Below are 16,667 nucleotides of genomic sequence, written 5' to 3' on the forward strand. Positions count from 1 at the left end.
ATTTAATAGCAGTGCAAGCCAAGTGGCAGTCGGAAAGAGGTGTGGATTGCTCAATTAGCAGGTTGAGTGGATTTAAACCCACCTAGAATTAGTGGACTCTAAAGTGGTTTGCATTTATTACACTCTCAGATAGTTTCTAAAGGCAACCCACGGATTCCTGAGTTTCTACAATAAAAGCAATAGGGACACTGACTCTCTCAGAGAGCCAGAGAGTGTGAAAGCAAGTTCTATCTGCTGGTGAGCATTTTTTTCAAAAGTCTTGAAGCTACTTAACATACAGCCAATAAACTTTCCTCAATAACCAACAATTCTCCCGCTTCCCGTACTCAAGCAGCTCTTCAGCATTGATTTAAAGTTGTTATGGACGAGGGGAGGATTGGGAGTGAGGAAAAGGAAAGGAGGTAATGAATTTGGGTAAAGGAAGAAACATGGAAGGAGCAAAAAAAAAATACTGCTCTGAAGACCCCACCTATGAGGGCTCTCTAGGTCTTCATATGTGAAAGTCTCATAGATGGGTTCAGTACTTGGCTGCCATAGTGGCTGTTTGTTTCTTTCCTTAAAGCAAACAAACAGATCAGTGGATTGGCTTTAAAAGTCTCTGCCTTGCAAAGACAAACTTGTCCACAAGAAAAGGAGGCATTCTCAAAATTCCCTACAGTTTTGGTTTTTTCCCCTTCTTTCCTTTAAGAGGGGCCGGGGCCATCCAAATTACTGCTGCCTTTTCCTAAGACTCTCATTATTATAAACTTTTCATTAGCATCTTTTAAACTACCAAATGCAAAGTTCGAGATAGGTAGACTACATGGTAAAAGCTGCACTTATATTGAATGTACGGTTTATATATAATCACGGTGAACATAATCGTTGGTATCATAGCTTTGATGAAACAGAACACCAGCGCCAGACTGAGGCTAGAGCTGAGCTATAGGCTTGATTCTGCACAACAGCGATGACCCATCCTATGTCTGAAAGTCCCTCCAGCTCCAATGAGCCACGAATCACACTCTAGAGTTGATCACATTCCGACTAAATATAACGAATTAACCAATACAAGACAATCTCATTTCTCCTCCCCACAAATGACTAATGTCAAACTTTAATGTTGATGAAATAATCAAATGCTCATCTGTGATATTCAAGATATATATAAAAATATTTTAATTACCATGTAATTTTAATTTAGAAAGTCTATTTCCTCACATTTGCATTTCAAGAACCACTTTTATTCCAACTCTCCACATTTTCAACAGCAGAGTCTTTGTCATTACCAGAACCATTCTTTGAGTTCGTCCAAGTTGTTTGAGATAGGACACTTCCAGGATATCTTATTTGGACATTTTATCCCAAAGCATAAGTGCATTTTATCAGAATGTTAGAATGATTGTGGTCATTTTCAATCTCTCGTTGTGATGATCTATTTAAAAATCTTCCCGTGTAATTTGTTAATTTTTGTTTTACATATTCAAAAGCTGGGTAATTCAATGCATAAGAGTTCAGCACCTTAAAAAAAAAGAGTTTAGCACTTTTTTCTTTTCCCGATAAATTGTTTTCAATCTCTCTGTAGCAACCTTCTCTATTTTCAATAAGGCTTTGGGCCAAAATTCATTTTTTTTTCCTCATTTAATTTAATGACCTCAGCTTTCTTTTTTTTGGTACTTGCTCGGCATACCTTTGTCATCCTCTTACTTTTAATGTTTCGTGTCCATAATTTTAAGGTCTCTTTCACAAATATTATATACCTGGATTTAATATTTATCCAAGGAGAAAATTTAGTCCACTTACATATTGTGATTACTGATGTTTGGAATTTTTACTGCTAACATCTTAATACTGTGTTCTATTTTGTCCTTCATCTTTTTTTCTTTTCCTGCCTTCTTTTAAATTGAATTTTAAATTGAACATTTCCATCTTCTGTTTCAGAAGTTATAAATTCTATTTCCATCTGTTTAATGATTACTTCTAACTTTTTCTTTTTTTCCATTTCAATATTTATTTAAATGTTTAAATTCTTGCACTAAGTTTTTCCAAGCTGATGGACACTGACGAATTATTTTTCCCAAAGAACTAGAATCATACATTCCAGAAATTATAAATACATGATTGAACACTGATACACAGTACTACCTTATTAATTAAATAAGACAAATTATCAAGTATATAAATATTAAGTTACAGAGGTCAACAGGAAAATAAAATATTAGATACCTACTCAATTCGTTAGCAAAAACTAGCTTCTCTTTTTGCAAGAAAGATTGGAAGAGAAGGAAAAAATTCACACTTTTATCAACAATAGTTGGCAAACAACTTCTAATAAAAAAAGGAAAAAATTACAGAAGTTTCAGAAATTTTATAATTAAGAATTATTTGAGCTACAAGAACAAAGCATGTCTATCTTAAAAACAAATATTTACTAATGGGCATATTCAATACATCCTACACAAGACAAGCACGACATTTTGCTAAAAGTACTTAATAGCTCACTCCCACATTTTTCCACCCACTCTTTTAACCTGCACCCCAAAGTGCAAACATTCAATTAACTTTAAGATCTTTTTGTCTGGAGACGTTAAAGATATGTGCTTCTGTTACAATGTGGACTTTACATGAACTTTTCAACCAGAGGTTTGTGATTTTCACAATGGAGGTTTTCATAATAGCATAAAATGAGATTTATAGAAAGACATTAAAAAATCATTATCAGGCTTGGCCAAAAGCCAACAAAATCAGTGCTTACACAAACCTGATGTATACTGTTTTAAATGGGAGAGATATAAACATAAAGTAGCAGGCAAAGAGCTGTACAGGTCCTACTATCAATGTCTGAAATGACTGAAGGGATAAACCACAGAAGATCTAGACTGTTTTTCATAGCTCCTGAATTCTAATTCTGTATGATATTAAAAACATACAAGTATTGTGGCTGGGTATTTCAGCACCCGATCTTCTTAAATTTTTTATATATTGCTAAGATCCTGGCATGTGAATAGATTTGAAGAAGACTTAAAACTCAAAACTGCATGCTTCCTGGAAAGGTCAATTGATAAAAATGATAAGCACATTTTAAATGCTGAACAGCAAGCACCTTTTGCTAAGTTTCCAAATGGCCCGATGATAATCCAAACAGTGGCTGCAATCCTGCCAAGCTTGAGGCCTGATAGAACCGCTTATCAATACTCCTATGAAAGCTTCATTAGACTTCCCATTCGCCAAGCCTACGTGTTGGCTAATGCGTGTGATAAACCGGGTCCTGTCTTAAGCTCCATTTCTGAGACAATAGCATCAGGCAGCCCAGTTTATTGACTGTAACAGCAGTTTCTACGACTACTGGTAATTATGAAGTGCAGCTGCATTTTTAGGACAAGAGCTGCTTGCTTTTAAAAGTTCTCCACTTTCGTCTTCTAAACTTCTCTGCATCTTTGTATTTCACGCCACCTTCAACTAATGCTAGGACAACAAGTATTAGAGCTCGTCCAAGACCTGTAACATGATGACAGTGACACAACAACCAGGTTCTTCAAGAAACTTCATCTTTCCAAGACATAACCGGTCAACAGCCTGGCTGGATGGTAGCGCACCACCACCAAATGGTCAATCCGGAACCTAGATGCCTACTTTCTCCACAAGAGCAGTGTGGTAAGTTGCTCCACATACTCTCACTATTGCAGTAATACCACACTTCTTAAGCTCCTCTATAAATTTATTTGGGGTCACACCGGTTAGACAGTCCTGTGTATGACTTCATAAGAATTGGTCAGTTCATCTGAGCCATACTTAGTTAAAAAACACTCAATAGGATGATGAAAGAATTGCAAGACAAATGAATATAGAATACAGAAGTGAGGTGAAGAAGCTGTAGTCTGCTTCAATACACTACACTTGTAAGTCTCAGTGCTTTGAGCGAGATGTTGGGAGTAATGGGAAATGAAAAGAACACCCCCCCCGCCCCGCCCCAAGCAGCAGCAACTCTTTACTGCAGTAATGAGGCAAGAGAAAGGAAGTCCCCTCAGGTTTAGCCCATCTAGGTCAGAATGCTTGTTAAACGCTTTCCTGATTTTAATTCCATCCTCCTGTGTCTTAGTTAACCCCTCTCATGGAGCGTCTTGGCAGAATAGTAGTGAATTTCTATAGTTCACTTGTCTGTATAGATATCATGCTATGTTCCTCACAAGAGTCTCAACTGCCCTTCAGAAACATAATAAATATGTGACCAAGAACACCACAGAACCGCTCAATCTACAGCCAGGAGTGTCCTCTTTCGGGGTCAGTTGGTTTTGTTTTTTGTTTTTGTTTTTGTTTTTTAACCATCAAGGATATCAGAAGAAACTTCCACACTTTACCTTCACCCTCAGTTCTCCAAGTGGATGGCTCCTGAATTTTTTAACATTTCACTTTAACTGCTTAAAGTTTAGAGTTAAACCTTCCCGCTGAACAATACAAGAACATTAGAACACTTCTGATGATACTAGTCCCATCTCTCAGGCAGTATTGTCTTATATTTTATTCCTGTTTTCTGTGCTTTATATTTATTTCATTTATTTATTTTTAGAGGAGGGAGAGGCAGCAGGAGAAGGAGAGAGGGAATCTTAAGCAGGCTCCATGCTCAGCGCAGAACCCGACATGGGACTCGATCTCACTACCCTGAGACCATAACCTGAGCTGAAATCAAGAATTGGATGCTTAACCAACTGAGCTACCCAGGCGCCCCTATTTTCTGTGCCTTTTAAAAACACACGTATTAAATGCCGCCATGGTTGTTATTATTTAGATTTACCCATGTTTATTATTTATTTCATCACCTTTCTTCTCATGTTTCAGATGTTCCTTCTCTCCTTAGTCTTTTGGATCTGAAATACAAACTTCAGAAGTTCTCTCCATGACGAAAGAATGTAGTGGCAAATTCTCTCAGTTTCGTTTTCATACAGGAGAACAGTTTGGCTGGGGATAGAACTGTAGGTTCAAAGCACTCTCCCTTAAGCCTGAAGGTATTATTTCACAGGCTTCTGTTGCTGCTGCGGTTAGCTCTGATCTTCCTCGTTTCACAATTGCAATGTAAGGTGTTCTTTTCATTTAACCTGCTTGGTATTCAGCATTTCCTGAATGTGAGGCTTCAAGTCTTTCAACAACCCCAGGAAAAAAAATTGCGGCCATTACTTTTCGAATGTTGCCTATCCCCATTCTCTCTCTTCTCTCATTTTGTAACCGCAACGTAATGCCATCTATTAAATTTTCCATGTCTTTACTCGTTCTTTCATCTTTCCCATCTGTCGTTCCCTGTGCTCTCCATTCTGGGTAATTACTTTAGAGCTATCTTCCAGTTCAATTAATTCTCTAATCAGCTGCATTAATATGCTGTTTTCCCTGTTCATTTTGTTTTCATAAGTTCTTTTTAAGTCTGACAAGTTTATGTGTCCAATTTGATGGTTTCTTGTTCAAGTTTTAGATTCAATCTTTTCTTTCCTTACAGCATTTTAAATATAGTTATTCTCTATGTCTCATAATTTCCAATATCTGAAATTCTGAGTGAGGGGGGAGTCCAATTTTGTTGTTGCTTTTGCTACTGACCCTCACTCACAGTGACTTTTTCTCAGATGTTTTATAATTCTGGATTGTGAGCTCATGCGTGGCTCATGTTAATGTGTCGGAATTCTCACGGGCCTGGGTTGAGAATATTTCTCCATAGGGATTTTCTTTCGTTTCTGTCAGGAGTCCTGGGGCTCTCTTAACAGCCAGGTGCTCTAAGTTCTTTCTGTTGGCTTCTGCAACCATGTGAGTTGTGGAAATTTAAACCTAAAATTATAGGATTTTCAGGGGACTTTTTTAGCCCTATCCAGCGCCAAAGCCAACACAGTTGTCCCTGCAGTCTCTCTTCGTTGGAAGTAGATTTTTTTTTTCAGCCAACCCATTACCGAGGTTGAAGTGCTTTGAGTGTCTTGACTATATGGGGAATCTCGATTCCTATGCTGTGCCTTTCTTAGGCCCAAAGCATTGTGTCCTGCCCCCCAAGTGGCTCCATGTTCCTGTTTTAGCAACACTTCCAGGGTAGCTGCAAATTTAGCACTTCCTTATCACTCTGGTTTCTTCATTCCTGGTCCCTGGAGAGTTCACTTGCTGTCTTCTTGGTTCGCCCATGCACATGCATTGGAAAGGATGTGCTTGTTGTACCTTCTCTGCATTTTAGGTCAAGTTTTGTCATAGTAGACGAGAATTTTTCCTCCCAAAAGTGTATATTTATAATCTTCCTAATAAAATAATCTATACTTGTAACCTTTAGGACTTTCTCCCTGGCATCACTAACTCAGTATTGTTTGCCTACCTTAAAAACAAAACAAAACAAAACAAAACCTACTTCTTTAGGTCACCTCTAATAAGTCTCAAAAATTAGCTAACCGAAGTTGTTTTAGGTTAAGGTTCTTTCACCACTCAACTTTATAGATGAGTCTCCAATGCATTACCTAAATGAAAGAAGCAAAAGGTTACGTACTCAGTAATTCCACTTATATGACATTCTGGCAAAGGCAAAATTATAGAAACAAAAGAATGATTAGTGGTTGTCAGAAGCTGGGGGAGGGGTTAACAAAGTGCACAGGAGAATTTTTTCAGAAGGCTTTTGGTCCTGAAAGATGGACGTAATGCCATCTAGAGATGTGGGAAGGCAGGGTCAGGGAATTCATCAATGAAATTCAGTAGAGAGATGGGGTATTGCAGGTTTTTCACAAGGAACATTCAGCCCTTAGGGGAGGACCACTGACCCTCTGTGAGTGGCTGACATTGGGACTTCCATGTCTGGGGTGGGGGGTCTGATGATTCAAAGGATGTTCCCGGAAAATGGGGAGATGCTACTGCCAGTGGTGAGGCCTTCCCACTGACTTCAGCGCCTGACCCCAGGTCACCGAGCAGGGACCTGCCTACGGCTGTCAGTCTGTACCTGTCAGCTCAGAGGCTGGACTCAGGGAGCTCTGTGTTGGTGAAGGGTCGCATAAACCTGGCAGGGTATGTGGGACAGAGGACTTTCGTGTTCACTCCACATTCATTTTTTTTTTTTTAAGTAAAATATGTTGTTGTGGAAACTGTCTGAAAAACCTAAGGAATTTTAAAATGCTAAATCTAGGTGACAACAAAGAGAGACAATCCCTACTGAATTCAGAGCGTGTGTGGCAAGAGTCTTACAAGTAACTTTCAAAGAAATGCTTTTACTACAGTTGAAAATAATTGTATGCTGCTATTTTAATCATAATGAATATTTTTCATTTTCCTAGTCCTTATCCATACAATAACCCCCCCCACACACACACACACGCTTTTTATCTGCATTAAAAAGAAAGGTATGAAAAAAGGTAACATAAACAGTAAAAAACTGCCTTAGACCAGGGATACAGAGCAGGATATTTTCTCCATCCCTTGTGCAGGTTAGTTTTCATGCCTCAGAAATGAGGGAGATGGAACAGATGGTCCTGAAGGGCTGTCTAGGTCTAAGGTTATATGCCCTCCAATCTAGGAAGAATCTCATTGTGACCTAGAGGTAGGGAGGGTTAGCATGGCCACACTGGCCTGCCATCACTAACCTACCAGAACTTTCCGCCACCACCAATGAAATGATCTAATGTGCATCTCACTTCTCTTCATTCAACCTGTCAACTAACAGCTTTCAAAGTTCTCCTGTTTCTCAGCCATTCTGAAAACCAAGACAAAGAGCAAAGACAGACTAAAGGAGACTGACGAAGTTGAGAAGAGAGCACTGAAGGTGAAGGATGAAAATGATGATGCGAAAAAGAGGGAGAGTGCGGCTAGGGTGAGGTGGCCAGGGCTACTTCTTATAAGGCATGGTTCCCGCTATACCCTGGGGACATGACATTTGTGGAATGACTGGGTGTTCGAGGACTGAGTATATCAACTGTTAACACCTATAGAAGTTTTACTTTACCTGAGAAACATGCATTTAAAAAGTAAGCCATCATTTTTGAGCAAAAACATCTTAAGGTCAAATCCTAGTCCTTAAGGTACAACTTCAAAATATACATCCCCTGGAGGGTGTCATTTTCTTTCTTTCTTTCTCTTTCTTTCTTTCTTTCTTTCTTTCTTTCTTTCTTTTTCTTTCTTTCAAGTGAGAAAGAAATTGGTGCTTGTCTTTTTAAAGGTACATTATAAACTAGGATTACAAGTTCTTTGTTCTGTTTTTTTATGCTGTAGTTTCAAAAGACTCCCTCCAAAATTGATGATACATCTGCCTGTGGAACAACTAAGACAAGTTACATTTTGTTCCCAAGAGTTGACTTCTAAATATCTCTACAGAAATCTTCACTGGGATTATTAACATTTTTTTTTTGTTTTTATTTTTTTTAAGTAGGTTCCACGCCCAATGTGGGGCTTGAACACATAACCCTGAGATCAAGAGTCACATGCTCAGGACACCTGGGTGGCTCAGTCAGTTAAGCGTCTGCCTTTGGCTTAGGTCATGATCTCAGGGTCCTGAGATGGAGCCCCATGTCGGCCTCCCTGTTCAGCAGGGAGTCTGCTTCTCCCTCTTTCTCTGCCCCCTCTCCCGCCCCAGGGCTCGTGCTCTCTCTCTCTCTCAAATAAATAAATAAAATCTTATTAAAAAAAAAAAAAAGTCCGGCGCCCCTATTAACATGTTAGCTCATGAAAGCTGGATATAAAGAGTAGAGGTGTAGTAGGTTCAATTTATTTACAGCATTGGACATACTGATTTCCATATAACAGTTGAAGAGAAAGTAGAGGGGAACAAAAAGTTCTAGAATATTCCTCAATGCATTCTATGATGGTATAGAACTACATATGCCATGGGCCTGTACGTGGAGCATACTAGTGGGCTTTGTCTCACAGAGTTGGAAACAGAATGACCTGGACTGAGATGTTAAGGGTCTGTATATTCAAGCTTTACTCACTGTCTCACTCTTCACAGAGCAAAGCTGGGGGACTGGATCCTTTCATTTGGTAGTATACACGGCCATCTCTGTGGCCATGATGCCAACATGGGCACTGGCCATTGGATTATGCCACAAGTAATATCCTGGATGATTCATGCAGCGGTCCATCCACCCATAGACAGGCTGTTTCCTCAACTGTAACCAGGGCTGTCAGACATGGTACTCTTTCTTGTCTACACACGAAAAGCAAAACGCTCATTTAATTACCATCTTATCTAAGTTCTTGACTTTGGGGGAGGACTGTGGTCATAAAACTGCTCTGATTTTTCAAAAAATGACTTATTTTTAGAAAACAGTCTCAAATTTATTCATTTTGCAAAGAGGGGTCTGTAATTTGTCAAGCAGAGCATGAAGGGAATCCCTGACATTGGAATAAACTCTTAGGGAAGATAAAGGCTAATAGAAGGAAAGGTTTAGGCCTGAGAAGTGAACTTCTCAACCCCAGGTGCTAGGCTATGCAATGAAAGACTCCCAGTTACATTAATAGTGAATAAACAGAGTTGTTTAATGCTGAGACTTCCTTTGTCAATGCACGGTTATGAAAAAAAAGTTAATGAAATTCCTTCCCTCAAGGTAAACAGATAACATTTTTATATTAGTTTCCACAAATAGGTTGTGTTTTGTTGTACACAGAAGATTGTTCGATTCTCATTCATTTATTCTAGTGAAACTGTTTAATGAGACAATCTCCCTGGAAGACACTCATTCCCATAGTGGTCAGCTCACTTGACTATCAGAATGTTATATAACGATAATGTTATACATAGGGAACACTACAGTTTACAAAGTGATTTCACATGTATTATTTTATTTCATCCAGATAATCAAAGGGTCAAAATGAAGAGTATCTAGATTTGTGACTCTTAAATCTTAGTGTCCATTACATGTCACACCAAAGATTTATTGCTACTATCACACACACACACACACACACACACACACACACACACACACACACCAGGATATGCGTGGCAAGTTGGTAAGAGGTTATTGGGTTATTTTAAGGTTTTCCTTAAGGATGCCTTCCATTTTTCTATCTTTCTCTCTTCCTTTAATTCTGAACTCTATTTCTGTAGAGACTACTCCTTCTATATTCTTGTTAACACCCACATTACCCTATATTAAATAAAGACAATAAAGCGAGTCCAGCTTTAACATGGATAAGATGAACAGTTCCCAAAGGACTGTTCTAGTCATCCCAATCCTTACTGCTAGGTCTCTCCTCCAGATATAACCCTTACTCAATACATAGTTGTCCTTACAGTAAACTCTATCTGGTGGAAAAGTACAGAAAGTGCTGGAGAGTCCTCAGCAGGATGTGACTGAATCAAGTTTTTGAAAACATTAGCACCGACAGTCAAGAGTATTAAAAACTGCCAAAAAGTGGGCCAGAAAAAGGAAAATATTAAATTCTTGCTTTGGATTACGGAGCTTAGTTAGATAAAAATTACACCAAATTTCCTAGTTGTGATTTTATTTATGACTATTTCCTACCGTCCCTAGAAAAATAGATGTTTTTGAATGTTTAATGTTCACTCTGAAATCAAATAAAGAGTGGTTTGGCTTTTAAGAAATCAGCTAACTTTTCACATAATTATACTAGTCTTTCCCATGTACTAATATGAAGCTATAGAATTTTCATATTTACATTTTGTAAATCCACTGATACAGATATTATCATAAAATATTCAGGGAGAAAAGCTAATATAAGTGAACTTCTTGCTATATTCTTTTCAACAAAAACTCTTGTGTATTTAAACTCATTTCTACCTCAGTACTGCATCAATCGTGCTTTTATTTAACCTGTTCATAGGAAAGAGAAGGTTAACTAGTTCACTATTTCTGCAGAGATTCCATGTTAATTTCCTCTCCAATTCTTCTCAGTGCCTAGTAGCAGCTTCTTTTTTAGTTATAAACTTTTATTTTTTAATAGCTTATGTAAGAGCCATATCTACTCAACCTCTAATTCTAAATAATATAATTTTTAAAAATTTCTCTAAGATGTGTTAGAGCTTACCAAACATTGACATTTTTCTTCTATAGGAATAGTATAAACCTGTCAGGCATTACACTTGTACCTCAGTTACATTTTAGAGAAGATTCACAGATTTAGTGGACTAATGATTATATGATTCTATACTTATGTTCAGTATTTTACTCTGATAATGTGGTTTACAGCAGAAGAGGCACAAATAATTACTTTTTAATCCTCTGACTGAAGGACAGGATAGAAAAGGATATATTTTATTTCAGTAAAAGAAATGGGTAAAAATACATTAATAATAATTAACCCTTAGAAGGATAAAACTTACAGAATATTTAAACTCTAAACTCACAAGTCAGTGTAGAATACCCCAAAAACCCAAAGGATGTGCATTCAACAGAACTGGCTTTCAACGTCCCAGTTACTTTGTTTATCGTTATATCCAATCATAAACACTAGGTCTTCGGAACCACATGACCTTCCCCATACGGAATCTCATTGTTACCTGAAGAACATCAGGCTACTTGTAACCTTTCCGACTTCTAGATATAGATCAGGATAAAATTAATAACCCTCTTCTACTCCACAGGACCACTGTGAAGACTGACCTTTTCTTACCATAACTTGCTTCAATCGATCATAGGCATTGTATTATCCCGCCTATTTCACGAGTTTTCAAAACATCTTTACAAAGTCAACAGTGAAGCAAATTGTTCATGAATGTTCTACCCTTGTGATGTTTTTGCTATTTTTGCTGTTTAGACAATAAAGATGAGCCAATTTTCCTGATTTTAATTGACTGATTATAGCACCGTTTCTTCTGAAAAAGACAACTCTCATTTTTGACGATAAAAGATTGCATCAGGAGTTTAAATTCAAACCTTCATTTATTAAAAAAAAAAAATCAATACACATTAGACCTCAGCAATGGCTATGTTTTACATTTCAGATGGATATGTTCTAAATATCTAGTCCAAATTACATGGACAGTATGAAAAACATTTTCACTACAAAGGGTTAGGAAACTCTTTAACTTATTGGTGCATCTACATTATGGTAAATTGAGCTAATGGAAACTGGTAACTTCAGAGCCTTTCATTCCTCTGAAACCCTATAGAAGTTACAAATCTCATCATCAGAGGCTGGATTTGGAAGCTGATATCTGCTTCACCAGAACGGAACGGTGCGTTCTCAGACTATAAACAGTGCTAAAAATAGCTCCCGAAAGGCATCATTTTGTGATTATTTCACCAAAAAAGAAAAATATATCTTTAATCCTGAACAAAACCTCTTCAAAGTTAATGTTCTCAATAAACCTTTCACTGAGAACTGCAAATATAACTTAGCAATGTAATAAATGCCCTAACAAATATATCAGATTTTTCACTTAATGCTTTTTACAGGCTTAAACCAAATGGAGTAAAAGGAAATCACCTTTTACAGTCCGACTCCTACAGGAAGAATGCCTTGCTGTTACGCTTTTTAAAGAAGGCATGGTGAATTTATATCGACTTTGGCGAATCTTGGGGCATGATAAAAGGAAGAAAAATACTAGCACAGTGAACATTCCACAGAACTCTCTTCACATGTTTATTTCCTTAGAGACTGGACGTGATCCAAAATACTGAGAAAAATGTAAAAAGAAAAAAAATTAAGGTAAAAGATGTACAGTTTAGCACTCAGGCTGATGATATAGAAGAGATGTTCCCCTACTCCTTTTTTTTTTGTTTTAAAGATTTTATTTATTTATTTATTTATTTATTTATTTGAGAGAGAGCGAGTGAGAGAGAGAGAGAGAGAGAGAGGGGGGGGGGAGCACAAGCAGAGGGAGGGGCAGAGGGAGAGGCAGACTTCCTGCTCAGGACCCTGGGATCATGACCTGTGCCGAAGGCAGATGCTTAACCAACTGAGCCATCCGGGAGCCCCAATGTTCCCCTTCTCCTTACCAAAACAACAACAACAACAACAAAAAAAAAAAAACAAAAAAAATTGTCATGTTATAGATTAAGGATATTAAATGGTTAGCATTAGAGAAAAACCACCAAAACCAGTGCTCCCACTAAATCAATACGAAAGAAAATTTGGTTAGGTCAGAGCTTATTATGGGTTGCTGAAGTTTAGTTCAAGGCAAATGAAGACTATTTTCTGGGGACTCTAATTTCAGCTTCTTTATCTTATGCTATCGCATCTGGAATTTGAAAATATGTGATTTCATTATGATGTAAAAAAGAACTGGCCTGTATGCCTGTGTCCAAAACAAGAACTGGATTAGGACTGTTGAAGAGTTTCACATCCTTTATAAAGGGCCTGATGATCTTCAGGAAGAAGAGTCAAAATATCTTTCAGTGCTTACTGCTCCTACAAGGAACCTCCTATCCTCCCATCATAGCGTGTCTTCTAGACTCCACTCTGAACCAACTGCCTGATCTCTGATTATCATGAAGGACATGACCAGCCAGCAAATGACACTCTTCTTCTTTTTTTGAAGATTTTACTTATTTATTTATTTATTTATTTATTTATTTATTTATTTGGGGGGGTGAGAGTGAGAGAGAGAGCGTGTGTGTAAGTGTGAGCCCGAGTTGGGGGAGGAGCAGAGGGAGAGGGAGAAGCAAACTCCCTGCTGAGCAGGGAGCCTGACTCAGGCCCACAACTTTGAGGTCATCATCTGAGCCAGAATCAAGAGTCAGACACTCAAGCTACTGAGCGATCCAGGCATCCCACCCTTGTTCTAAATACTGTGGGAAGGTATACAAAAGAGGACAAAGCATTTATTGAGCATTTACCATCCTCTAGAGACTGTTCTCATGTCTCTCTATTCCGCGTATCCAGCTACGAGACGATCATCACTATTCCTCCTTACGGATGAGGAAACTGAGGCTCAGAGAGGGACAGCACAGCCAATGTCACACAGCACGTGAGGGGCAGAGCATGTTCTGTGCCTCAAAAGCTGATGCCCTCTACTGTACAGCATCCTTGTAAGGGATTGATTCATAACTTTCTTTTCTCTCATTATAAAAGTAAGACAGGGTCACTCGAGAGAATTCAGAAAATCCTGAAACATGCTAAAGGAAAATAAAAACATCTCATAAGTCTACAATCATGGAAGTAATGAATTTTTATCAGTTAGATGTGTTTACTCCTGTGTGTGTAGATCTGAGCAAATATATCATTTTATTTCTTTGTCATTTTTATCACCGCATATATTTTTTACAAGACAAAATTTCCTTTCAAAACCTGAATTTTTAAAAGCTCTCTTTAAGTTCTTTAAAGTCATACTCAAGTCTGTATTGAGGTCATTTCAGCTTTTTGTTTTCCCCCTAGCGAAGAAAAAAAAAATTATAACCAACAAATTTGGACATCATAAATATTTTTTTTCCTGTTGATGGTGTATGCTTTTCCCCCTGTCCTTCTATACTTGGGATATTTACTTTTCACTCGCTATTGCCTAAATATTGTAGTTAGTTTTCCCAAATCTCCCACATGCAAAAACATGGTTATAGGCATTTTCTATCAGGCCAAGTCTTGGTGATGCACTCAGCTTTGTGACCATCACACTGGGGTGCTAGGATGAAAAAACTTTTTTTTTCCCACTTTACTACACAGCTCTCCTTCTACTATACTTGTATTCACAAAGTTTGCTGTGCCAAGAACTTCTATTAAGAGGAGAAAATAAGACTTCAAGGATAGCGGAAAACTGTTGGTATTTCTTGCATACCCATAGGTACAGGTGCAGCAGAAGTTAGATGGAAATTCTAAAATGTTCTTTTCTTAAAACAGTGGGTATTTATTATCACACAGCTTCTGAGGTTCAGGAATTCTGTGGCAGCTTAACCGCATAGTTCTGGCTCAGGGTCTCTCACAAGGTTGCAGTCAAGTTGATGTCCAGAGCTACTGTCATCTGAACCTTCATTGGGCTTGGTGAATCCACTCCCAGGACGGCTCACTCACATGGCTGCTGGCGGGTTTCTCAGTATGTGGGCCTCTCCATAGGGCTATTTACAGGACTTGGCAGCTGACCCCAAGAGCCAGTGATCCGAGCCAGTGATTAGAGAGACAGAGAAGGAGTCTGAGCCAAGGAAGGAACTGCAGTCTTTTATAATCTAACTCCAGAACTAATGTGCCAACATTTCCGCCCCATGCTATTGGTCACTAAGACCAAACCTGGTTCAGTGTGGGAGGGACCGCTGGGGACCCCTTGGAGGCAACTGCACCATGCTAATGATTACAGAAGGTATCTGGGTTTTTAAAAATTGTAGTAAAATATATATAACCTAAAATTTTGCCATTTTTCAGTGTTCAGTTCAGTGGCATTAATTACATTCACAATATTGTTCGCCCATTACTAATATCTATTTCAAAACCCTTTTGTCATCCCAAACAGAAACTCTGTACTACTTAAGCAACATATTTTCTTATTAAAATACTGTGACAGTAATATTAAAGACAATTTTCAGAAAGTAGAAAAACAATCCCCCCAAATTCTACCACCCAAACACAACTGTTTTCATCTTGTATGTTACATTTCAGTCACAGTTCACAGATGTAATTTTATAGTTAATATGTTAATGTGCATATAATTTTTTACTCTGCTTTTTCTTTTTCCAGAAAAACACAGGAAGCATTCCTTATATTTTCAGAGTCCTCATAATACCATCTTAACATTGTTGTATAATATTCCCCGAGGTCCCTGAATCATGATTTATCATACCTTTCCCCATCTCCTGAATCTTGGTTAGGTTGGTAACAAGTCTTTCAAAAAAAATATAATATACTACACAGTAATGAGAATCTTTGGGCAGCTAGATTTTTACTCCATTGATTTATTTCTCTGGCATAAACACCAAAGAGTCAAATTATTAGGTCAAAAACATAATTCCCCAGGCTTCCTGTTGGACGTAAAATCCCAACTGCAGCCTGTGAGGCTGCGCCTCAGCAGGCCTTTGCCTCCAGTCTCCAGCCTCCTCTCCTCGCACTCACTATACTCTTGCCACTGGGTTCCTCCCCCTTTAGTCTTCATCACATATTTCTTGAGTGCCTACTATGCGACAAACTCAGTTGTAAGTGCAGAGGACATAGAAGGAAACAAACAGGCAAAACCCCAGCCTTCAGATGGCTTCCAGGTTGCCCACACTCTGCCTTTTTTTATCTCATTGCCCTGTTTTATTGTCTTCACGTACTTATCACTGCCTGAGATTATTTTATTGCTGCGTATTGCCCTTGATAGCCTAGGAAGTAAGCTTTAGAAGAACAGCCACCTCGTCCATGCAATCCCCAGCACTTGCCGAACATGTACATGACGCGAAATCAAATTTCTTGAAGGTGCCACGAATATAGCTTTTAACACATGTCCATTAAGTTTTCCACGTTGTTTACCAATTTATAGTGCCATCGGCAGTACATAAATGGGCCCATTCTCTATAACCTCACCAGCATCGGTGTTTCGGAAGGAAGAGGTTATGCACCTGGGGGAACGGGGGCTAATGAAGGGTTGTTCGATGGGAGCACAGGACCCACTGAAGCCATCTTTTGGTTCTTTAGAATATCGCATTAAAACGTTATTTATCTTGATGACTAAGATCTATTTAGGTGCCACCGGAAATTCTGAGCCCGAGCTGAGTGCCTTCCTTGCCTCACCCTGGTCTCAGCCCTGCTGTGTGAAACACAGCAAAGGAAGGATGGATTTCCAGATCTGCTCTTGAGGCCACAATATAATTGAAAACAGGGAAATAAGCTTT

The 16,667-nt window shown here is 38.4% G+C and overlaps 1 protein-coding gene across 1 annotated transcript in view; it reads right to left on the reverse strand.

Moving 5' to 3' along the window:
* Positions 1-16,667, reverse strand: part of CDK14 (cyclin dependent kinase 14) — a 544,514-nt gene that overhangs the window by 101,028 nt on the left and 426,819 nt on the right. The gene's annotated exons all lie outside the window — the stretch shown is intronic.

The sequence above is a fragment of the Ursus maritimus genome, unplaced genomic scaffold (assembly GCF_017311325.1).
Source record: "Ursus maritimus isolate PB19 unplaced genomic scaffold, ASM1731132v1 scaffold_3, whole genome shotgun sequence".
NCBI classification, from domain to species: Eukaryota; Metazoa; Chordata; class Mammalia; order Carnivora; family Ursidae; genus Ursus; species Ursus maritimus.